This window comes from Leptonychotes weddellii, chromosome 3 (genome assembly GCF_054177405.1).
Source record: "Leptonychotes weddellii isolate Sample4059 chromosome 3, ASM5417740v2, whole genome shotgun sequence".
In the NCBI taxonomy this organism is placed as follows: Eukaryota; Metazoa; Chordata; class Mammalia; order Carnivora; family Phocidae; genus Leptonychotes; species Leptonychotes weddellii.
In genome coordinates, this window is record NC_138371.1 from 12,286,185 (window position 1) to 12,310,867 (window position 24,683).

The following is a 24,683-nucleotide window of genomic DNA, read 5'->3' on the forward strand; positions in this document are numbered from 1 at the left end:
AGGACAACATGAGAAATGGAAGGTAGGCATTGGAAAGTTTCTCAAAATATGATTGTTTCTGCAGGTATAGACTAAGTTATAAACATTTTTTTCCAGTGAAAATATATTTAAAATTAGAGCTCAGTTGCCTTCATCTGGCACGGCTTAAGGATAATTCAACTGGAACAAGGCCGTAAAGAATGAATGCAGATAGAGTAGACAGTCTCTCGGGATGCCTGGGTGGCTCAGCTGGTTAAGCGTCTGCCTTCGGCTCAGGTCATGATCCCAGGGTCCTGGGATCGAGTCCCACATCGGGCTCCTTGCTCGGCGGGAAGCCTGCTTCTCCCTCTCCCTCTGCTGCTCCCCCTGCTTGTGCTCTCTCTCTCTCTCTGACAAATAAATAACATCTTTAAAAAAAAAAAAAAGAGTAGACAGTCTCTCAAGAGTGGTTCCAGATGGTGACTACACTTACTGTGGGGAGCATTGTGTAATGCACAGGATAGTCAAATCACTATGCTGTACACCTGAAACCAATATAACCGTGTATGTCAACTATATTTCAATGAAAATAAAACGAGAAAGAGTGGTTCCAGCCCTAAGAGCCTGTGCATCATGGTGCTCTGTGTAGTGGGCAGAGCAGAACTGTTAAATGAACCCACTTACTTCTATCCTCCGTTGAGAAGAGCTACAAGTGAAAAAAGAAGCACATTTGGGGGGCTCATTTGCAGAATAGGGGTCCATCACCCAGATGGCTAATTCTAACTCTGAGTAACTGCTCACCTTGAACTAGTTGTGGCTTTGGGTTTTTCACCCATCAGTATTTTTATCTCAAATGTAAAGGATGTCATTGTGTGCTTAAACTATCATACATTCAAAATTGGGAGGGAGTGGTAACAGGGAGAATATTCCAGAACTGACTTTGAGAAAATTGTGTTTGATTGCTGGCCCATACAGGGATTAACTGGGGATTATAGTCAGGTTCCATCCTACCCACTGTCTGTAGGCTTGCTTGCCCTTCATTCTGAGCCGCCAAGTAAGTTCCTGTACTAAAAAACAGAATAGAATCCCTGGGCCCTCAATACCACATCTAACATCCATTTGGAACAGTGACTGCAGGTGATCATTTATTTAGTGACCAAATCCTATCATTTAACATTAGGGAAGTAGAGCCAGGATATAAAGTGGAAAAACAAAACGTGAAAATTAAAAACAAAACAAAAACAAGACACCACTTCTTTTTCTTTCTGAAGTATTTAATTAAAATACATTAAGAATAAAATCCTATAATGTTTATAATTTTCCTTTGAAAAGAAAATACTTCATAATAACTTTCAATGCACATAAAAATATTAAAATTGTTATCATTTTTATAGTCCACGTTGCTAAATAAAACAAATGATGACAATTCTATTTTGAATATTATTTTTTCTTTATTATATAACTAAATCCTAGAAGAGATTGCCATTTTCAAAGTACCATTGCTGGTTCCTCAAGCTCCTGTGGATGCAGCACAGGGTGTGCTGAGTTTTTTAAAGTGTGTTTTTGAGGCTCCCATAGTACTCACAGATTAAATATACAGAAAAACATTAAACATTTCTCACCATAATACCACCTTATATTTCTATGATACCGCTGGCTTCTTTATAATACTTCTTTGCATGCATTATTACACTTGTTCATTTGTCTGTGAGGAAGATTTCATTATACCATTATTAAGAGATATTAAAAATGAATAAACAAAGAATATAAAATTCACAATTACTAAACTAAAAAGTGAAACCTGAACTTAAGGAGCACCTGGGTAGCTCAGTCGGTTAAGTGTCTTTCTTTGGCTCAGGTCATGATCCTGGGGTCCCCCCAGGGGATCCCCAATGAATAAAGAGCCTGCTTCTCCCTCTCCCTCCGCTGCTCCCCCTTCTTGTGCTCTCTCTCTCAAATAAATAAAATCTTAAAAAACAAAAACAAAAAAACCTTGAACTTGAGTTTTTTGACTGCCAATTAGTGCCTTTAAAAATAATGTGCTCATAAAAACACTGGCCATCTTGAAGAATATCACAGACAAAATGCCCTCTTTGAGGGATTCTTCTGAGATATATTCAAGTGATACAGACTGCCACTATTTTAGACTATGATGAAACTATTATTTCAATTTTAACATAATAATCACAAATAGTTTAAGGGCAACACTCACATGCCTTCTCTGTGCCCCACACTGCTTAGCCTGTTTTAAATATAATACCATCTCAAATATCCCATGCCCTCTACCTCCATAAATCAGACTCAATAGAGGGCACTTGCTAGGGCAGCTTCCATCTTCCCTAGAGGCTCTTAAACACATCAACGGGGTCAGAGGAAAGCATCTTGCTTTGATCACCTCCAACAAGGTCAAAAGAAAGCCCCAGACACCCCCCTTTGCCCAGCCGCTGACATTCAAAGCCTCAGCACCACTGCCTTGAATCCGCCAGGACAAATCTCATTATGTCCCATATCCTTGTGCCTGTCAATCACCCTAATAAGGCCCAGACTTTCAGGTCATCTGGAACCTTCTTCACTGTACCCCCCAAGGCTCTGCTTGGCCCCTATCTGACCCCATCTTCCATTCCCCCTCAACTCTCTGAACCCTTCCCACACTGCCCTCCTCGAGGCACAGTCCATCCTTTGTATAATCCCTACATCAACAAGCCTCTCTGAATGGTTCCTTCTTTTTCTCACTAGATCTGTAAGTCAGCTCTTCCCTGAGGACGCCGTGTCCCCTGCAGCCTGTCACCCATGGATGCTCCTTCTCCCATAGTGCTCGTATCACTTGGATGTCAAATAATTGTCTCATGCTGGCATACAAAACAACTCCTGACCCTCCGCTATAGAACTCCTCTTCTCCAGGGTCCCCTATTTCACCGATGGCAACTCCACCCTTCCAGTCGGTCGGGTCAAAAACCTTGCAGTCATCCTGATTCCCTTTTCTGTCACACCCCACGTTTAATCTGTAAGGAAATCCTGTTGGCTCTCCTTTCAAAATATATACAGAATCCATCATCTTCTCGTCTAGATTACCACAATAGCATTTTTAAATGTCTCTCTGCTTGCACATGAGTCTGTTCCGCCTTCCTGGAGTCTCTTCTCAACCCAGCAGCCGGAGCGATTCAGAACATGTCACCACTCTGTAGGAAACCTACTAAAGATTTCCTGTTTGGACTGGAGTAGTACAAACCAAAGTCCTGGCAACCATCCATCAGGCCCTACGGGACCCGCCCCTTAGCCCATCAGATTTCTCCTCTTCTCCCTGAGTTACTCTGTTCTACACACTCATGTCCCCATGTTCCCAGGAGGAATGAACAGGCACTATGTGTCTTAGTGCACTTGAACAGTTTCCACCTCTTTAAAGGCTCTTCTTCCAGATACCTCCCCCAACCCCCACACCAGCCCTCTTGATCCCCATTCCTTGCTCTATACTTTCTCTTCTCTCTCATCCCTTCTAACATCTATAGAATTTTCTTATGGATCCTGTTTTTGTCCCCCACCCTCCATGAGAATGTCATGGCAGGTGCAGGAATCTTTGCTTCTTTTGTTCACTGGGGCGTCCCAAGTGCCTGCCCAGAGCAGAGGACTGACTCTTGATCATCTCGCACAAACCTGCTTCACCACAGAACCCCCCCACCTCCATCGATGGCAGCTCCATCCGTACGTGGCCCAGGTCAGAAACCAATATTGGAGGCATCCTTGACTCTTTTATCTGTTACACCTACATCCAATCAGTCAGGAGGACTTTTTGACTCCACCTTCAAAATAATTGCTCAATAGTTTCATGTTGAAAGAAAACCTATTGATCCTTACAAAACTGGCTAATAATATGACCCAGTCCCACTGAAAGACCATGACCTAATCCCAATATCTAAACTTTTTACCTATCCCACGCATTGTTACCCCACCAATTACATGCCTATGGGTGGGTAGTATTCTAAATATTAATTTTAATTCTACTTTTGTCTGGCTTGACTTCTACTTTGTATACACCTCATTAACTGCCCAAGTGCTGAGAATATGTGCAGGATGCTTTATAAATCTTATAGGTCCAGTTCAGTTCTTCTAGCTCTGAGGGCTCAGTGTTTGTTGACTGTAATGCAGATAGTGATTTCACAAAGGGGACTGAATTCATAGACCAGAACACATGCATTGGGCAAAAAATTTGAATTAAACTGTTTCCAAAGTCCCTTGCAAAACTTTGATATTTGATGACTCAAACGATCATAAAGGACTGTATTAATTTAGTCGTTTTGACTCATAGAATGCTTTTGGCAAGGTTTGCATGAATAATACTATTTCATGTGTCTGATGCCAAATCTGAAATATTAATAGACTGTGTTAAGATTTAAATCGAGTCATAAACATGTCTCCAAGAGAAGATGCATGACAATTAGGAGAAAAAATAATCTGGAGCTGTTTCTTTCCGAGAACCATTAGAACTGCAAACAGCTACAATCTGTCTTTGGAATTTTCCTTGAAAGTAAAATCACGAAATAACAAAGAACAAAACTGCCTGTACCTATACAACAGCCTGGGTATAATTTTGTTTTAATTCTGTTTTAAGAAATGTTGGCCACTTGTTAGGGAAACATTTTCTTCTGGAATCTGTAAATTAGTCTTGGCATTGCTTTTCCGATAGGCATGGGTAAATACATCCCCATCTTCACCAGACTAAAAATAGACAACAAATTTCATCTTTCTTTGCGAATAGAGTGCTTCTTTTGACATTCTTTCAGCAATTGTTAAAAATAGAACTGGATTCGAATGCTGACTCCAGCTTGTATGAGGCAATTTTATCCGGGATCCTCTGTTTCCCTATGCAATGGAAATACCAAAAGCTGCCATATCTCACAAAGCATTCATGATGCCCAAATCAGATCTGAGAACACTGAATAAATAGGAAAACGTCATAGACAAACAAAAACTTGTACATGAATGTTCATAGCAGCGTTATTCATAATAGCCAAAAAGTGAAAATAACGAAGTCAAAGATCCATCAACTGAGGAATGGATAAACAAAAATAGCATAGCCACATCATGGAATATTATTTAGCCATCAAAAAGGAAGGAACTACTGAGACATGTTACAACATGGATGAACCTTCAAAACTTTATACGAAATGATAGAAGCCAGACACAAAAATACCACATGAAATGAATCCACTTATATGAAATGTCCAGAGTAGTAGGTGGATCCATAAAGAAAGATTAGTGGTTGCAAGATGGGGAGGCGGCGAGGGGCGGGGGGGGAGGACTACGGAGTCACTGCTAATGGGGACAGGGCTGAGGAAAATGGTTTGAAATTAAGATCATGGTGATGGCTGCACGACTCTATGAATATATAAGAAACCACGAATTGTATGCTTTCAAGGAGTCAATTTATGGTACATGAATTATATTTCAATTTTAGAAAGTATACAATAAAAATACAATATACAAATATTTATTATTTTATTTATTTATTTATTATTTTTTTTTATTTTCAAATGAATTTATTACTCAGAGTCCAAAACTTTCTGTGAGCCCTGGCCCAGAAACTTCCCCTATTCCTGATGGAGATCCAAGCTTCTTAAACCATTATTTAGGAGTCTCTTTATTTCCAGATTAGCAGTTCTTCCCTGTGCTCTAGTTCCTTCCCCCACCCCCCCAAAATCTCTAAAGTACCTAGAGCTGCCCTAGCAGGCCTCTGAACAATAATGAGAAAGCAATTGGTAATTAAAAGAAAGCAGGTGTGGAGGGGCACCGGGCTGGTTCGGTTGGAACATCATTCAACTCTTGGTCTTGGAGTCATGGGTTTGAGGCCCACATTGGGTATACAGATTACTAAAAATAAAAAAAATAAACTTTAAACCTATTTTTAAAATAAATAAATAATTTTTTTTTTTTTATTCATTTGACAGAGAAAGACACAGCGAGAGAGGGAACACAAGCAGGGGGAGTGGGAGAGGGAGAAGCAGGCTTCCCGCGGAGCAGGGAGCCCGATGCGGGGCTCGATCCCAGGACCCTGGGATCATGACCTGAGCCGAAGGCAGACGCTTAACGACTGAGCCATCCAGGCGCCCCAATAAATAAATAATTTTAAAAAGCAGGTGTGGAGAGGGGCGCCTGGGTGGCTCAGTTGGTTAAGCGACTGCCTTCGGCTCAGGTCATGATCCTGGAGTCCTGGGATCGAGTCCCACATCGGGCTCCCTGCTCGGCAGGGAGTCTGCTTCTCCCTCTGACCCTCCTCCCTCTCATGCTCTCTGTCTCTCATTCTCTCTCTCTCAAATAAATAAAATCTTAAAAAAAAAAAAAAAGCAGGTGTGGAGAAAGAGTTGATGTTTGTAAGTGTGACCACATGACAAGAACTGCTTTTTCCTTGATAAGTTGAACATCATGAAGAAATGAGTAGAACCTTCTTTCACTAATACAATGCCCTCTGGGGATAGATGTGTTGTGACATCATTTTTTACTCCATCACTTAGTGCTTATTTTGAGCTTATAATTTCACCTGAGGAAAAAACATGTGTGTGTGTGCGCGCGCGTGCGCACATGTCTGTGTGTATGAGGAGAAAATGTAAAGGCATAACACAGTTTGACCAGGGATCTTGTCTCCTTCCACCTAAAGTTCACCTAATTCTTACCATTTCACACGTTTCTGAAGAATATTTTCTTACTTCCTACAAATTCTGAATACTAGTGTAAAAAATAATTGGTCAATAGAAAATGAACGATCAAAAATATAACATTAAAACTTTTTCTAAAATTATATAATATCATCACCCCAAATGTGGCACAATGACTTCCTATCCACAAACTGTTTTTTTTTTTTAAGATTTTATTATTTATTTATTTGAGAGAGAGCACAAGCAAGGGGAGCAGCAGAGGGAGAGGGAGAAGCAGACTGGCCGCTGAGCAAGGAAGCTGACACGGGGCTTGATGGGAACATGCCCTGAGCCAAAGGCAGATGCTTAACCAACTGAGCCACCCAGGCGCCCCTCCACAAACTATTTTCAAACAGAAGAGAATATAATTTTACTTAGTTTGGTCGTTTTGTAAGAACAACTAAGGAATATACAACATGAGTTTTCATAGAGAATTAACTTGTAATTGTACTGATTATTTTTACCCCCCAAAGAAACAGCATGGAGCAATAAATGCAAAGAGAATTTTTAAAAAAATAATTTCTTTAACAGTGTAAGTATAGACACAAAAGTGAAAACCTTAAAAAGCAGCACAGTAAGATGCTCCCATCTTCATCGTTGTTACTGTATAAACTTGAAAAGAAGAGGACGTGGAGGGATGTTAATAGCAGCTGTCTCTGACCTGTGGATGGTGGGCAGTCTTAGCTTCTTTGTGCTCATCTATATTTGCTCATTTTTCTGCAGTAAAGATGTAAAAAAAAAAAAAGAAAGGTGCAGTATCATTATAATAAAAAAGAAGAAGGTATTTGTAAATAAAAGCATTGTCGTTGTTTTAGCTCAACTTTACCAAAAGATGCCCTCCAAACTAAGGCGAGATTCTCTATAATTTTAGGAAGATTGATAAAAACTCCAAGTAAAACAAGGGCAATTTGCTCAACACTAAACAAGGTACATACAAAGCAAGTCCTTTCAAGGAGAGAAATTGTTAAGCCATTTATATTGTTTTACTAGATTTTTCCTTTTTCAGAATTCTGGTGGCCATTGGGGTCTCAGCCTAAATTATAGAATCCTTTTAAAGAAATGCTTTTTCTCTCACTTTAAAATGGTATTTTAAGAATAATTCGTAATTAGAACACAGTATGCAAACAGAAGATGATCCTAAGTTTATTCTTAAGTAGGTAGAATATGTTTGTTTACACAATTTTTGAACTAGTTAAATCTGTTTTCATAGAAAGCACAAAAGTAAGGTCCAGTCTATCATGTATATAACTACAGTACTTTTACTGATTCTTTTTTCTTTTTTTTTTTAAAGATTTTATTTATTTATTTGACAGAGAGATAGAGAGAGAGCACAAGTAGGCACAGAGGCAGGGAGAGGGAGAAGCAGACTCTCCACTGAGCAGGGAGCCCGACGTGGGGTTTGATCCCAGGACTCTGGGATCATGACCTGAGCTGAAGGCAGCCGATTAACCGACTGAGCCACCCAGGTGCCCCTCACTGATTCTTAACATAATCACTAATGTATAAAGAAGGCCATCCAATACACATAGACTTAGAGCTCTGTGTTCCCTGACACCACTCACTTGCCAGAAATTGATCTTTTTAAAATATTGGGACTTATTTTGCCTGTATAATAAATTCCTATTTGTTTAGCATTGGATAAAGAAAAAATTCAACAACCAGACATTTTTAGCACATAAATTACAACTAAATAAAACTGATAATGAGAATTTATTCAGGAATTTATCCTACTTACATACTTACACAGGTACATAAACTTATATTTACAATTGTGTTAATTGTAGCATTATTGGAAATAGCAAGTAACTGGACACAACAAATATATACATCAATTCTCAGTTGGCTAAGTTAAATCAAGGTACAACCAAATGATAGAATATTGTGCTTTCCTTAAAAAGACACAGGTAGATCTCCAAAACATATCATCAAGTGAAAAATACAAATTATAACCCAATAGGTATTATAGGATCCCATTTGTGTAAAACACAAAAGGGTATACATATAACCATATCTATGCATTAAAAATATCTGTAAGAATACCTTCTGCGATGGGTCAGTCCTTCTGTTCCATCAAGCCTTCAACTAACTGGATGAGGCCCACTTACATTAAGAAGGGCAATCTTCCTCATCTCTTACTCAGTCTACTGATGTAAATGTTAATCTCATCCCCAAATACCTTCACAGAAACACCAAAAATAATGTTTGATTATATGTCTGGGCACCCGAGTAAAAGAGATTTTTCTCCTGTCTGACACCTTCAAACTGGGCTGTTGTTTTATTCAAACTCACACATTGGTTATTCCAGGGGCTTGAGCCTGCCAGACCTTGGACTGGAACGCCATCATCAGCCCTCCTAGGTCTCCAGCTTGCTGACCGCAGAGCTTGGGATGTGCCAGCCTCCATAACCACATGAGCCAATCCTTTAGAATAAATCTCTTTTTGTTATTTATTTATTACTCACAGTAAGTCCTCTTTTGGGAATCTATATATGTATGTGTATATATGTATATACACATACATATATACACATTTTTAAGGAGAAATATGGATATCTCCTATACATATATATAAAATTTAAGGTATTTGTAAATAAAAGCACTGTCATTGTTTTAGTTCAGTTTTACCAAAAGATGCCCTCCAAACTAAGGCGAGATTCTCTATAATTTTAGGAATATTAATAAAAACTTGAAGAGTTAAGTAAATCTCAAAACAAAACAAAAAGAAAACAAAGATGTGCAGAACCATTTGGTACAGAGGGCGATTTTTTTTTTTAAATATTTGAATCTGAAGGTCTTTAAGACACACGCTCACCACAATCCCCAGCTGTCTTACACGTGGCTGCCTCCAACCACATTCAACATTCACGATACATCTGTGGTCCCTGAAGGCATATGAATTTGTAGCTTCCGAAGCAGGTCTTTATTGCCAAGTCCCTGGTGTTCATTCCAAGGCTGCACTGAATAGGGAGTGTAGGGAGAGGGTGTGGGATCAAACATTCTACCTCTTGTCTAGATGCTCAGTTCCCTAAGCTTCACTGTGGTTAAGATTTCATGTCTCACTTCCCGGGCAGGGGGATTAACCCCATGAGGAAGCATCTCAGGCTTTCAGAGGGTACCCAACCTGGGTATCCCTTGTCCCCACCTATAAGCTCTCCTTCTAACCCCGTCCTCTCTAATAACTCCTACCTTACCTTTTTCCAGTACTTTTCACCACTCCCTAGAGAAATAACCAGGTAAATCATAAACCCAGGCATTGAATGCCAATGATAACAATCACAATAAAACGTAACATGGGTAGAATTTATACTCTATGCCAGGCACTATGGCTTTAGTATTTTATGTAATGCTCAAGGGAATTAATTATTAACCCTATTTTACATAGAAAGAAGCTGAAGCTCCAGGCATAGAATGACATTCTGATGTCACAAACTATGGGATTCCAATCCAGATGGCCAGTCCTGGGCCCTCAACCACAGCACCTCTTCTGCTTTCAACCCTAGCCATCCAGTATCTTCTGGCTTTAAAGAGGAAAGACCTGCATTCCAACTCAGGCTATGAAAGTCTGCCCCAGGCAAGGGAAGGAACTGGAAGTTGGGGAGGGGTAGAAGAGAGGGAAAGTGGGAGTCTTCTTGGCCACAACCCCCTACCTACACCTCCTCTGCAAGAGAAGCAAAAGCAAACACAACTACCAACACAAAGATGCATTTCATTCCAAAAGTTGGACTGGGGGTCTAGAATAAAAATTCATATTCTTCCCATTAATGTAACTTTGACTTTATTTCCTGCAAGGTAAAATCCTAGGTTTATTAGGCCTAGAAAGCAGGGAGCTGACTTTTCCCTAGATCACATCATGGAGCATCCCATGCGAACAAGACAGTGAGTAACGCAAGGCCTGAATACCCTTCCCAAGAGAGAAGACAGGGGAAGGGAAGGAAGAAGAAGGTGGGGAAAGAGTCTCAGTGCTCCCTTTCACAATTTAATATATGGTACATTTTGATCGAATGTTGATGCCTCCTTAATATTATGTCTTTAAATCTCTATGTTAAAGAAGAAACAAGACACCCAGAAAAAGCATCCTAATATAAGGTTCCAGGGATCCAGGAACCCCTACAGATCTCAAATCTGGCTCTTTCCCTGTATGTCACAAGAGGCTAGCTTCCTTCATGGAGGCAGGGACTTTGTGGGCCACTGAGAGAGGCTGCTAAGTGACCAGAGCCTACTGTGACCTAGAAGTCATCCCCGATGGTAACTACAGAGGTTTATAAAAGTTAAATAAATGACTAAGAAAAATAAATAAGGCATACATGCATTCATACATTTGTGATGTACCCAGGGTAGAAAGCCATTCAAAGCTAATTGCTAAGCAAATTGAACTGAATTGCCCGGAAATTGTCATTTAGTATGGGTAACATAATGCAGTGTATTAAATACAAACTGTCATTGACCCTAGAGGAACTTTTATTTAAGAAGGAGGAGAAATTATGCCTTAGAGCATTCATTTTTTAAGCTCTTTACCATCTGTTTGGGTGAAAGACTATATAAAGACCAGTAATCACCATTATCACCAATTATCTGTCACTAGAAATTTTTTTCAGTTTACCATTAGCATTAAATTCGAAGAAAGAAGCAGGCTTATTAAATCCTAGAATAGATTTTTATTCTCTGTAGAGACATGTAGTTTACAAACACTTTTGATATTCTAATGTGGACTCTAAGTCCTAAAATAAAAGATCTAAGCCAACATACTTTTGTGCATGGACCTGCCTGTCCAGTCCTCATAGTCAGAGGGCTCTATAATCTGAGCTCAGGTGCTGGGCTCAGGTAAGTTCCAGCTGGATGTTACCAAGTAGCCTCTGATAACACAGGAGTAATAGGTAAGGATCAGAGGAGACTATCTCTAGCATGGATTTTGAAGGCCCTCCAACTCTAGGATTTGGTGATTCTAGACCCTGAAAGAGAAAGGTAATACATGTTTACTAGATGGTGAATAGAACTTTCACTCACTTACCCTCCTGCATTCACACAAATGCTTAACACAATGTCAGCCCATAGAAGAAGCTTGTTGTCTGTAGTTGTAGTAAAATGGCTTTTGGTTTCTTGGCTTGACTTAATCAAATTATTTCCAGTAATCTAACTTTATTTATAAAGAGTTGGGGTATCAGATGGTCTATCTTTCTCACGAGCTTCCTAAGCAAACTTCTATTTCAGTTGCCTTATATCGAGATTATTTCATGTCATGGCTTGATTTCCCTCTCAACACACTGTAAGATCGAATTACCCTGCTCCTTGACTCTGGAGTCAAGGATTTACCAGAGAACGAAAAATATTTTCTAGAGAAACATGGCAGCTTCTCTCCACGATGTGTCTTCAGAGGTAATGGACACCCTGAAAAATCTAGATGCTTCAGCCAAATGCTTAATGCCCTTGATGATCTGATACCATCTGATATTTCCATCCTCATTACCTAATTGTTCCCTACATGAACCTTGGGCTACAGTGAATCCAGACTATACAGTGATCCCCAAACCTCAGAGCTTAATTAATCTAGAAAATTTACTGAATATATATATATATATTTATATATATATATCACCTTTATCCATACCATTTCCTCTTCCAGCAGTAAATTTCTTCCATATTCTATTCACACTTTAAGACTGTGGTAGGTATGGTTCAGAAATATGTCTTTCCAAACTCCCTTTCCTGGGAATTGCCAGGATCCACCCTACTATTCTAGGGCTGCTAAAAGAATAGGTAGGTGTAGGTTACAGTGATTTTATCATGTGTCTCCATCCCTACTCTCAGTTGAATAAATTGTGTAGAGTAAATAGCTGACCCAAACTGGACCAATCAGATGCTTTTCCTGGGAATCTGGAATTAGCAGTCAGTTCAACACAGAACGTTATATAAAATCCCATCTAGGGTCTATTCTTAAGTCAGTACCATGTCAACCCAAGGCCATGTGCCAAAGTTATGAAGGATCAGAAACCAGGAATAAGCAAAGAAAATTGGTTTGCCAAATGGAAGAGAGCATGCCTGTGAAATTATGCACAGAATAATTATGACACCACTGAAAGAAAAACCAGCGGTGGTCCTTGGCAGCTCCTGGGGGCAGCTCCTGGGATGCAGCTCTGTTCCTCACTGTATCTCATTGATGTGAGAGCTCGGTCCTAAAAATAAACTTCCCTTTCAATTGGAATTAATTTGAGGGGAGTTCTGTCCCTTACAAGCATTGAGTTTTGTCTTTAAAAAAACATCCTTGGGGCACCTGGGTGGTGCAGTCGGTTAAGCATCCAACTCTTGGTTTCGGCTCTGGTGGTGGTCTCAGGGTCATGAGATCAAGCTCTGCAACAGGCTCAGTGCTCAGCAGGGAGTTCGCTTGAGATTCTCTCTCCCTCTGCCCCTCCCACTCGTGCTTTCTCTAAAATAAATAAATAGATCTTAAAACAAACAAACAAATCACCCTCACTCAGAGGACTCTTCCATGATACTTTTCTAGGTTGTCCCAACTGGAATGATTCTATGCTACATTGTCATGACCTGCCCACTTGTCTATTCTCATGGACTTCTAGTCACTGCACCTCCTCCTGGAGGCTTAACTCCCAGCAAAGTCCTAGTGTAGATCGTGTTTTACTATCTGAAGAAACTGTCCTAGTTCAATCGCCTAGCACTGCTCTGATGGGAGTAAAAGTGGTGAGACTTGAGCTCTTTTCTATGACCAGACTTCTATCTTTGTTCTTGTTTTGATAATTCGGTATATGAGAGCCTACCATATTGATCTTATCTTGCCCTGCCCACTCATTTTCTGAAACCACAGTTCTAAAGCAGACACTTTGCCAGAACTCCCTTAGTAACTTTGCAGTGTTAAAGCAGTGGGCACATTTGGCAATGCCTGTTATCTCATGAGGGGAGAGAGGTGCTAGTATCTGGTAGAGCCCAGACATGTTGGTAAACATCCTACCATGCACAGGATAGCCCCCCACAACAAAGAATCCTCCAATTCAAAACGTGAATAATGTTGAAGCTGAGAAACCCTACTTTAGTACTGGGCAAATGACCTTGAGGAAACTACTGAACAACTCAAAGCTTCAGACTTTTCCTCCACAAACATACAGACATATTTCTTGCACGGTTATCACATTACCTAACACACTACCTTTGGAGCTTTTAGTACTTTGTCATAATTATGTTTGTACAATGAAAAAACTTAAATAATTATGCCATTATCTAACTATTCCTTCCTTATTTAAGACTGAATAATAGGGGCACCTGGGTGGCTCAGTCGTTAAGCATCTGCCTTCTGCTCAGGTCATAATCTCAGGGTCCTGGGATCAAGCCCCTCATCAGGCTCCCTGCTTAGCGGAAAGCCTGCTTCTCCCCCTGCCTCTCCCTCTGCTTGTGTTCCCTCTCTCACTGTGTTTCTGTCAAATAAATAAATAAAATCTTTAAAAAAAAAAGACAATAATATACTACATTTTATTTATCCAGTCATCTGTCAATAGGCACTTGGGTTGCTTCCACATTTTAGCTATTGTGAATAATGCTGCTGTGAACATGGTTATAAAAACATCTCTTCAAGGCCCTGCTCTCGATTCTTTGGGGTATATACCCAGAAGTGGAATTGCTAAATCATACGGTAATCGTATTTTTAAATTTTTTTAAGGAACAGCCATATTGCTTTCCACAAGGCTATCTTATTTTACATTCCCACCAACAGTGCACAAAAGTTCCAGTTTCTCCACATCCTCACTAACCCTTGTTATTTTCTGTTTGTTTGTTTGTTTTTTATAGTGGCCATCTTTGTGGGTATGAGGGGGCATCTCACGGCAGCTTTGATCTGCATTTACCTCATGATTAGTGATGTTGAGCACCTTTCCATGTGTTTATTGGCCATTCGAATACCTTCTTTAGAGAAATGTCTATTCAAGCCCGTCTTTGAATTGGGTTGTTTGGTTTTGTTGTTGAGTTTTAGGTGTTCTTTATATATTCTTGATATTAATCTTTCATCAGATATGTAACTTGCAAATATTCTCTCCCATTCTCTCCCAAACATTCTTTTGATTCTGTAATACTGTCTATTGGCACACAAAAGTTTTTATTTTTATGAAGTCTGATTTGTCTATTTTTTCTTTTATTGCCTGTCCGTTTGGTGTCACATCCAAGAAATCATTGCCAAATCCAACATTAGGAAGCTTTTGTCATATGTTTTCTTCTGAGAGTTTTATAACTTATCCATGTCCTCCTCTCTTTTGTTTTCAGTGCTTTATTTTTCCAAATAAAGTCTGCAGACTAAAAATGTCTCAGGTAAAATACACACAGACGAATCACTCATCTCCAAAGCCTTGCCTACCCGGATATTCACATACATGTGTTAGGGTGTCACTTGCTGCAAGAAATAGAAGAACCATTTAACACAGGTACAGGAAAATGTGGGTATATTAGATAGGCTACAGGAATGGCTAAAAAAATAAACCCCAAAATGTAAAGCTGTTCAAATGAACAAACGAATTTATGCTGTGCTTGTTCAACATCCAAAACAAATATTTCCAGTTGATGGCAGGCTCTCTTCAAAGTAATGATTTAAAGACCAAAGCTTCTTCCTTCTTGTACCATCTTTCATAGGCTCCATGTCCATTTGCCTCCAACTGGTGAAAGGGGACAGAGAATGGAGAAGCCATATTTGCTTCTTAACCACGTTGGTTTAAAAGTGACATACATAACTTCTACTTCCAATGCCTAATTACCTGGCCCTTCCTTGATGCGGGTAGCCAGGAAATGAAGTCTCGGGTAGCAGAGCTGCTTCCCAGGAATTGTTCTATCCCTGCACTGTCCAATATGGTGGCCACCTGCCACATATCGCTGTGGAGCACTTGGAATGTGGCTCATTCAAGTTGAGCTCCTGCGCCGTAAGTATAACATGCACACCAGATTTTGATACGACTTAGTTTGGAAAGAAGGATGCAGATATCCCACTGATAATTTTTATACTGATTACATATTGAAATGGCAATACCAGGAATAGACTGGATTAAATAAACTATATTGTTAAAATCAATTTCACCAGTTTCTTTTTACTCTTTTACCATACTCACTAGAAAATTTTAAATTACATACATGGCTTACATTCTATTTTTACTGGATAGCGCTGCTATGGAAATCAACCTCCTCTGTTACACAGATTATCTCACAGAATTAAGATACAGAGTAAATCTGGGCTGCCCACAGAACCAGAAGAAGAAATCTAAAAGCTCTCTGGAATTAAGATGTGTGCTCTCTTTTTTTCTTTCTTTCTCTTTCTCCCTCACTGGAACCACAAGGTCACTGGCTTCTGCCTGGATACCTTCTGATTTTACTCTTTTTTCTCTCTGTCTCTCCCTGTCTTTGTCTCTCTTTCTCTAGCTGTCTCTTTCATCCCTGCTCCAATCAGCTGCTGTCAGGAGGGTGAGGTCAAATGGCTTGCCTCCCATTTGCTAGAAGCAATGGGAGGTTCTCAAGAAGGGGACAGAGGTAGGTCAGACAGACTGACGTGTTTGCTCACGTCATTTAAAATGCGTAAATGCTACATGAGCTTGGTAGCTGTCAACATTCCCCAGTTTTTACACTTAATAGATTATACTTGCTTTAAGGCCTTTAGTAAGGACTCTGTGTTGAATAGATGACAAATTTTAATCCGAGGGTATACTATTTAATTCATGTCATCACCAAAGAAAAGAAGTAACTAATCTTTCTTTCTGGGGCTTGTACCAGTGCCCAGAAATAGTCAACTTCCCTGACAAGCCTTGAATTTTCAACAGTGTACTTTGGACCCAATGTATATTCATATAACATCATATAACATCAGCTCTACCTCATAGGATCAAGCTCATCAAACCATAAGCAGAAATTATATGAGGGTACAAAGTTAATAAATGGAGAATATACCCCCAAATATAATCTCCTATAGGGCTAGAACTTCTTAATTTTAATGCCATTGTCCAGAGTTTAAGAAATGTCTCCAAGTAACCCCTGTTAGAATATATATATACATATATTCTATATACATTTTATATATATATAAGTATAGATAGATAGATACATAGATATAGATATATATGACCTAGAGAGATTACCAGATGGTTTTATATTCTCAGGAAGCATTTATATGCCAGACATTGCCCTAAATTTATTATCACCAATAACAACTTATCAGAAATGGATTTTTCACATTATTATCTTTCACCCAGCAAAACAAAAACAAGAACAAGAACAAAACAAAGCAAAACAAAAACAGGTCCGTAAGTAATAGGATACAGGGTAGTAACAATTGTTAAAAGATGAGATTTGGTTAGCTTCAGAGTATGTCCAGGAAAGACAAGCTTTAGGGGGGCCCTGTAGAGGAACACGGGACGCCACGGTACAGGCTAGGCCCCTGGGCATCTGGGAAGACAGGGGAAGTAGGAGATGGTGCAGAAAGAGGGGACAGTGGTGTCACAAATACACATTTTGCTTCCATCTTCCCAATGGAACTTGAACTTAGACAATGATATTCTTTTTGCTAGAGGCTATGGGCTTCAAAGTCAGTAGGACTCTCCTAAGTAAGTCCTTGAGGTTCTACAGGACTCACCTTAGTAAGTGGATGACCTACCAGCAATGAGGTGTTGTTTCCTGGGGCATTTTTAGGATACCGGGCAGGGCTGTCACTAAGTTGAGTTGTTGAGGATGCATGCTTTGCTTTTCTGCCTCCTATAAAGCCTGCTCAGAGTCCAGTGGGTGTGTAGGTCTGCCAGCACACTGAACCAGGCCGACCATCTCTCACTGAATTGATGATCTACCTCCTGAGAAGTCTAGCCTTTTCCTTGGGGGAATTCTCTTTCCTTTTTGCTGGGTAGAGATGGGGTGGAGCAAGCTTCTGTTAGCTATCTTCCCTCTCAGCTTGGAATCTAGACAAATGCCAGAGGGGCATTTGCCAGGGAGGGGGATGAAATAATGTGATCAGCTTAGGTATCTTCCACAACTCATCAATGGCTTTGAGGTCTACCCATAAATCTTGACTGAATCATTGGCCTTGCAATTTCTATAACAGATAGTACTTCTTAGCTCATGTTCTTTCTGGTACATGTTCTAAAAATTAAACATATATCTTGCATATACTCACAACATTTTATTAAAACCAGATTATTGGCACTAGGAGGACAGTGACCACTTCTACGTTACTGTCTTGTTTTTCCTCGCATCCTTAGAGCTATAAACTGAATGAATGAATAAATGAACAAGTGAATTTACCTATCCTCTTGGTGTTGTGCTGTCTATGTTGATTGTACGTCTTTGTTACAGTCATTCTTTTAGGGGAAAATAAGGTCCGTTATACTTTATTCTGTCTAGGAGAAAGCTGTATCAGAGAACCACTTACTAAAAATTATTTGTTAATAAGCAACTGGGAAAAAACACTTAGAAATTTTAGTTGTGGGTGACAAATAACTGTTTCCTCTAAAGCATCAGCTCCTTTTGTTCTTTTGCTTTATGAAAAGAAGTAAAATGGAGATCGCATAAAGATAATAAATAGTATTTGCACAGAACTCTATCATGTTAAAAAAGAACACTTTCCCATTTCCTATTCCTTTTATTTTTAGAGGAACGTATCAGAAATAGAGCTAGCATTATCACCTGTATTATTACTAAAAGAGTAACACAGGTCCGATAGTTGTAATGTGGTCAAGGGAGCATGTCTCTGATGAAACCAGAGGGCTGGGCTCACTAATTATGATGTGCTACCTACTTTAACTGTGAAATCTGAATATAGAATTCTGCATATTGACTCTTAGGCTACAGACCTCAGATTGCAGCCAAAACCACATTTGTCTGACTCCTACACATCCCTCAGATCTCAGTTCAAATGTTTCTTCCTCAAGGAAGCCCTCCCTTTATTCAACAGGCTGGGTCAGTCTCCTTAGCATATGGTCTCATAGCGTTAGGCAGCTTTCCTACGCAGTACTTGGGTTAAGCGACTGCCTTCAGCTCAGGTCATGATCCTGGAGTCCCTGGATCAAGTCCCGCATCTGGCTCCCTACTTGGAAGGGAGTCTGCTTCGCCCTCTGACCCTTCCCGCTCTCATGTGCTCTCTCTCTCTCATTCTCTGTCTCTCAAATAAATAAATAAATCTTTAAAGAAAACAAAACAAAACACAGTTGTCTCTTATGAGCTTTTCTGTGGCATTATTTGATTATTGTCTTGTCTCCGTGGCCAGAAAGCATGCTGTTTACCAAGGTATTCCTGGAGCTTAGTACACAGTAAGCGTTCAATAAATACCATAGCATTAGTGAATAAAGAAACAAATAAATGTTGAATTTTCAAAATGGAGTTTAAAGACCTAGAAGGCATTCAAAGAAAAGGTAAAAATATAAATTTGTTTTCAGAGAATTTGGACGGATGTTTATATTTCAGAAGAAATTTAAAAATTTAAGTAAAGGTAGCAAAGAGGTAGAATTCAATCAGTTATTACTAAATAACTATTTCTATAATTATATATGTACACAAAAAGACTATTTAAAACTTTAAAATCATTTAAGGGGCACCTGGGTGGCTCAGTCAGTCAAGCAGCCAACTCTTGAATTCGGCTCAGGTCATGATCTCAGGGTCCTGGGATTGTGCCCTGCGTTGGGCTCCATGCTCAGTGGGGAGTCCACTTGAGGATTCTCTCTCCCTCTACATCTGGCCCTCCCCCCACTCGTGCTCTCTCTCTCTAAAGAAATTTAAAAATAAATAAATAAAAATAAAAACATTTAAAACACTTAACATCCATAAATCAGTAATTCAAACTTATTTTTCAAAAACTTTATGCTTTCTTTATAAAAGCACAGGTTAAATGCTGAATTTCATTAATGTCTCCTCCCTAATAGCCTGAGTATCCTATGCTTAAGAAAAAAATATTTCATTCATATTCTCTATAGCAATATGTTTTATTAAACTAATGCTGAGCAAGGAAGAAAATGGCTAGGAAATTTCAAGAAATAAAAATACTGTCCTAGTATATATGGATTCAATTTATAGGGAACTTTATCCTACCTCCTACTTTAAAAAGTTTTATAGGCCAGGAAGACATCTAAAATAAAAAAAAAAAAAAAAAGTTGACCAATGAGAGAAAGAGAGCCTACAGGTTTTTCCAACTCTGCTTGGTCCATAATAAAAACTAAGCATAGAAGTGAAGTGTAAGTCATTTAGGTGTGGAGAAAAACAGAAGCTAAAAACAAAACATGTCTTATTAAAACTCTCAACATTTTAATGTGGAAGATTATGGTTTATTTTCTTTCAGCATAAACACTGATAAAACATTTATAGAAAGATAATAATTTTCTTAATTTTTATATGCATATATATGTTATGTTAAGATATCCTTAGACAAAGGGAAGAATACCTAAATGAGCAACTGCAAAAATGAAAACAAACAAACAGGATTCTTTTTTTCAAAGGGAAACTCCTGAGACAATTTTCTTAATATAAAGACTCTGGTAATATATAAATAGTGATTGAGATCTTTAAATAAGAGATTCAGAGCAAGCCCAGCGGTCTGTTTGGGGAGAACAAAAAGGTATGGAGATCAGGAATGTTACTAGAGTGAGAAATAAGCACATCTATAGACCTCTGAAGAATTGGTTTCCCTAAATGTGAGTCTCTTCCCTGATAAGCTGTCATTTCCTACTCGTGTTATTTTAGCTTAACAGTAGAATTCTACCTTAATCAAAAGTTAAGTAGGCTTACTAAAATTTGTGAGTGTTTTGTTTTGGTAAATTCCATAGTTACTATGATGCTGATTCACAGGAGTCTGACATAAATGATACATAATGCTAGAAAATTGAGTTTAAAACACACTTCTCTTTTATATTCTCATTCCCATTATAGAATAGAAAATCCAGTCTGATGCTGCTGTGTTACTGACACTTCAAATAAGATTTAATTAGTTTCTCTGACAAAGCAGTAAATCTTTAAATTAAAGAGTTCAGGAGTGCTTAGTCCCATAAATTCTCTAAGGAAATTTAAATAGGAATAAGTTTTAAACACATCTTTCTTGGTGCTTTCCATGAGGCAGCCAATGTTGGTCCTTGACAAATGGCAAGCATAAATATACCTTAAATCTGTAAGAGTCCATTCCAGGCATTCAGTAAAATAAAACTCCAATGTTGGGGAATTAGAAGTCAACTTCCAGAGACTGATCTAGACAAAATATCAATTAATAAATGTTAAATTATTCTATAACAATAGCCAATATTTACTAAGTGCTTAAGAAATGCTATGGTCTGTTTTAAGTGCTTTACATGAACTGACTATTTCTTTAATCCTTCTATCAACCCTAGGTAGGTGGTGCTATTATAATTTCCATCTTTAGAGATGAGGAAACAGGGGCATAACCAGGTTGAGGGACTTCCTAAGAATACAGTGCTAGAGGATGTCTGTAGCAAAGGCTATGGATCTGCCAACTATATCCCCTTGGACCTTATCAATGTAGTGCACACTGAGGCCTCACTTCTAACTTCCAGGGCCTGCTGCAGCCCACTTTGTGCTATACGCAAGACAGGCCAGAAAATACAGAGCTAGAATCTGCACTGACCCCTCCCAGGAGCCCTCAGTCAATGATGGGTTGGGATTTGGTATAAAATATCCCAGGCAGGTCCCTCACTCCTCAGGTAGGATAACTCAGAAACACAAGTGCTCTGTTGGCTACTAAGAGTTCCCAAGGAGGATTAACCTTTTGCTATACACAGTCATAACTTGCTTGAAAACTCATTATTTCCTGGCTGTCTTCCCTCTCCTTTTTTCTTTCCTCAATCCTTACTAGTGATTACTGGGATTACCTCCCAAATAAACTATTTTCACTCATATCCTAATCTTAGAGTCTGTTTCTGGGGGAACTCAAAATAAAAGAGAGGATTTGAACCCAGACATTCTGGCCAGAGTCTATGTGTTTAATCACTACAATACACTGTTCATGCTCCCCAAAAATGGCATATGTTTTATAAAAAATGGCCTCAAGATATGATGGGAGAAAGAATCTTTGTTTTCATTTTGCATCCTAACTTCTTGTCAAGAACTGTGAAATGTCTGAGATTTTATTCTCCTTGCCAGCAACCATGGCATGTCATTGTTTGATGAAGGCTGGCAGAAGACATGAGACTCCTGGGTCAGAGACAAGAGACTGTATTACACACAGCAAGAGCTAAAGAATTCACAAATGCACCAGGTTCCCGAGGTTCATTTCCCACCGGGCAACATGGACAAGCCCGGATAGATAATTGTATGTGCAGGGAGCGCCTGGGTGGGTCAGTTAAGGTCTGCCTTTGGCTCAAGTCATGATCTCGGGGTCCTGGGATCGAGGTCCGCATCAAGCTCCTTGCTCAGCAGGGAGCCTGCTTCTCCCTCGGCCTCCCACCCCTGCTGGTGCTCACGCTCTCTCAAATAAATAAATAAAACCTTTCAAAAAATAAAAGATAACTGTGCATGCAGTGGACTGTGTTATGGGAGAAAACCACTGGGGTTAGGAACCCAAATTTTTTATAGTAGACAATCAGTATGCCTGCTTTTTGCTCAGAGACACCGTCTCTGTCTTTCAAGGCTATTAGTTATACAAAAATTTTTGAAAAGATAGTCCCTAGTAAAGGCAATCAATACCTCACTTGAAAGGTATGCCAATATGCAAGAGATCCATGGAGAATTGTCTTCTATGTTTTGAAATAAAAAATAAAAGTTCATGGTTTCATCACGCAATGGAAACATGATTATGCCTTACAGAAAATGGCAAAAACAAACAAATGACAAAGTTTTAAAAATTGTTTATTGTGTCTTTCTTAGTTTTTATGTCTTTGTTCTTTTGCTGTCAAGTCCTAAATACATTTTCCTTTGATGTCAGGTAAGTATTTTATAGCTGGTGGAAAAATGGCTCAGAAGATAAGGAGCTTCACTGACACTCATCTAGTGAGTGCTGGAGCCAAAAGTTAAACTGAAGATTTCTAAATCCGAAGCTGCCAAACATTGGACTAGCAGCACTAGAGTAGATGGACAGCTGTCTGGAACTTAAAACCTAAAAGATTTAGTGGATCCCTTCATTTCTTCAAAGCCATGCACGCCCTTGCCAGAATTTTGGGAATAGTGTTAAAGACATGAGCTAGGGTAAAGGGAGAGGTGCAAGAAGAGGAAAGGACATAATTTTGTCCTTTGTGATTTTTAATGTTCAACTTCCCTTTTCTACATTCATGTTTTTTTTTAAGTGGTTTACATTGTGTAAATCAGTCACTGCTAAACTTAAAAAAAAATAAAAGTTTCAGAAAAGCAGTGGGTTTGGAATTGAGTTGTGAAAAACAAAATTCCAGAATTATCAGTATGGTAGCACTTTAACTCAAATGGATGCAGAATTTCATGCCTTTTTCCCACTAGGGAAACATGCATAATTTAAGTGCATTCAAAAGCTCAAGCTACATTGTTGGACATACTGTTTGTAGCATCAGGGTGCCATTGGTTATGATACATATGGTACTCAAAAAAAGTATGTAGATCAAATTCTACATCAAATTATAATTACAGTGCATTATGGAAATGTGTTACTTAAAGGAATCCTATAGTGAATCCATTTTGTAAAAAAACAACAACAAAAAACAACTGCTCTTAGAGAGACATTATGTTTAGCGGCAAAAGCCTTGGCCAAAGAGTAGAAAATTATGGGATTCTAGTGCTACTGTTCCTTTGTGTCGTTTGTAGCACAGGGTGGGGAAATTAAATAATCTCTAAACGTTCCCAATTCAGTTTTCCCCTTCGTGGAGCTCAGTGACTCAGACAGACGTGGTCTGACTCCCAGTTGTGCCGCTTACTAAATACACATTCTCCCTCAAGTTAGGGAAACTTCTCACACGTTTGCCTAACCTGCAAAATAAGGATAGTAATACAGGAGCTTCTGGGCAAGTAAATATGGTAAACACGTGGAGATTTTGGGGGAATGGTGCACCTGGAGAGGGCAGGGAACCTCCACGCCTTTCTTCCCTGTTTCGCCCTGTGCATCTCTTCCATCTAGCTGTTCCTGAGTTCTTTCCTTTTATAATAAACTGGTGATCTAGTAAGTACAATGTTCCTCTGAGTTCTGTGAGCTGCTCGAGCAAATTAAGCAAACCCAACCACAGGATCATTGGAACCTCGGATCTATAGCCAGTTGGTCAGAAGCAGAAACAAATGAAAATGAAAACACAACTGTCCAAAATCTTTGGGATGCAGCAAAGGCAGTCCTAAGAGGAGAGTATATAGCAATACAAGCCTTTCTCAAGAAACAAGAAAGGTCTCAAATACACAACCTAACCCTACACCTAAAGGAGCTGGAGAAAGAACAGCAAATAAAGCCTAAACCCAGCAGGAGAAGAGAAATAATAAAATCAGAGCCAAAATCAATGAAATAGAAACCAAAAGAACAGTGGAACAGATCAACAAAACTAGGAGCTGGTTCTTTGAAAGAATTAACAAGATTGATAAACCCCTGGCCAGACTTATCAAAAAGAAAAGAGAAAGGACCCAAATAAATAAAATCATGAATGAAAGAGGAGAGATCACAACCAACACCAAAGAAATACAAACAATCATAAGAACATATTATGAGCAACCATATACCAACATTTTAGATAATCTGGAAGAAATGGATGCATTCCTAGAGATGTACCAACTACCGAAACTGAACCAGGAAGAAATAGAAAACCTGAACAGACCCATAACCAGTAAGGAAATTGAAGCAGTCATCAAAAATCTCCCAACAAACAAAAGCCCAGGGCCAGATGGCTTCCCAGGGGAATTCTACCAAACATTTCAAGAAGAATTAATACCTATTCTTCTGAAACTGTTCCAAAAAATAGAAATGGAAGAAAAAATTCCAAACTTGTTTTATGAGGCCACCATTACCTTGATCCCCAAACCAGACAAAGACTCCATCAAAAAGGAGAATTACAGACCAATATCCTTGATGAACATGGATGCAAAAATTCTCACCAAAATACTAGCCAATAGGATACAACAGTACATTAAAAGGATTATTCACCAC

General features: G+C 39.1%; 1 long non-coding RNA gene across 1 annotated transcript; it reads right to left on the bottom strand.

Annotated features, from left to right (window-relative positions):
* Positions 1–6,840: 6,840 nt before the first annotated feature.
* On the bottom strand, positions 6,841–22,339 carry LOC145720771 (uncharacterized). The gene is made up of 3 exons (XR_014143986.1): positions 22,283–22,339; positions 20,745–20,830; positions 6,841–7,361 (listed from the first exon to the last, which is right to left on the bottom strand). It is a non-coding gene; the product is annotated as an uncharacterized LOC145720771 (long non-coding RNA).
* Positions 22,340–24,683: the final 2,344 nt, after the last annotated feature.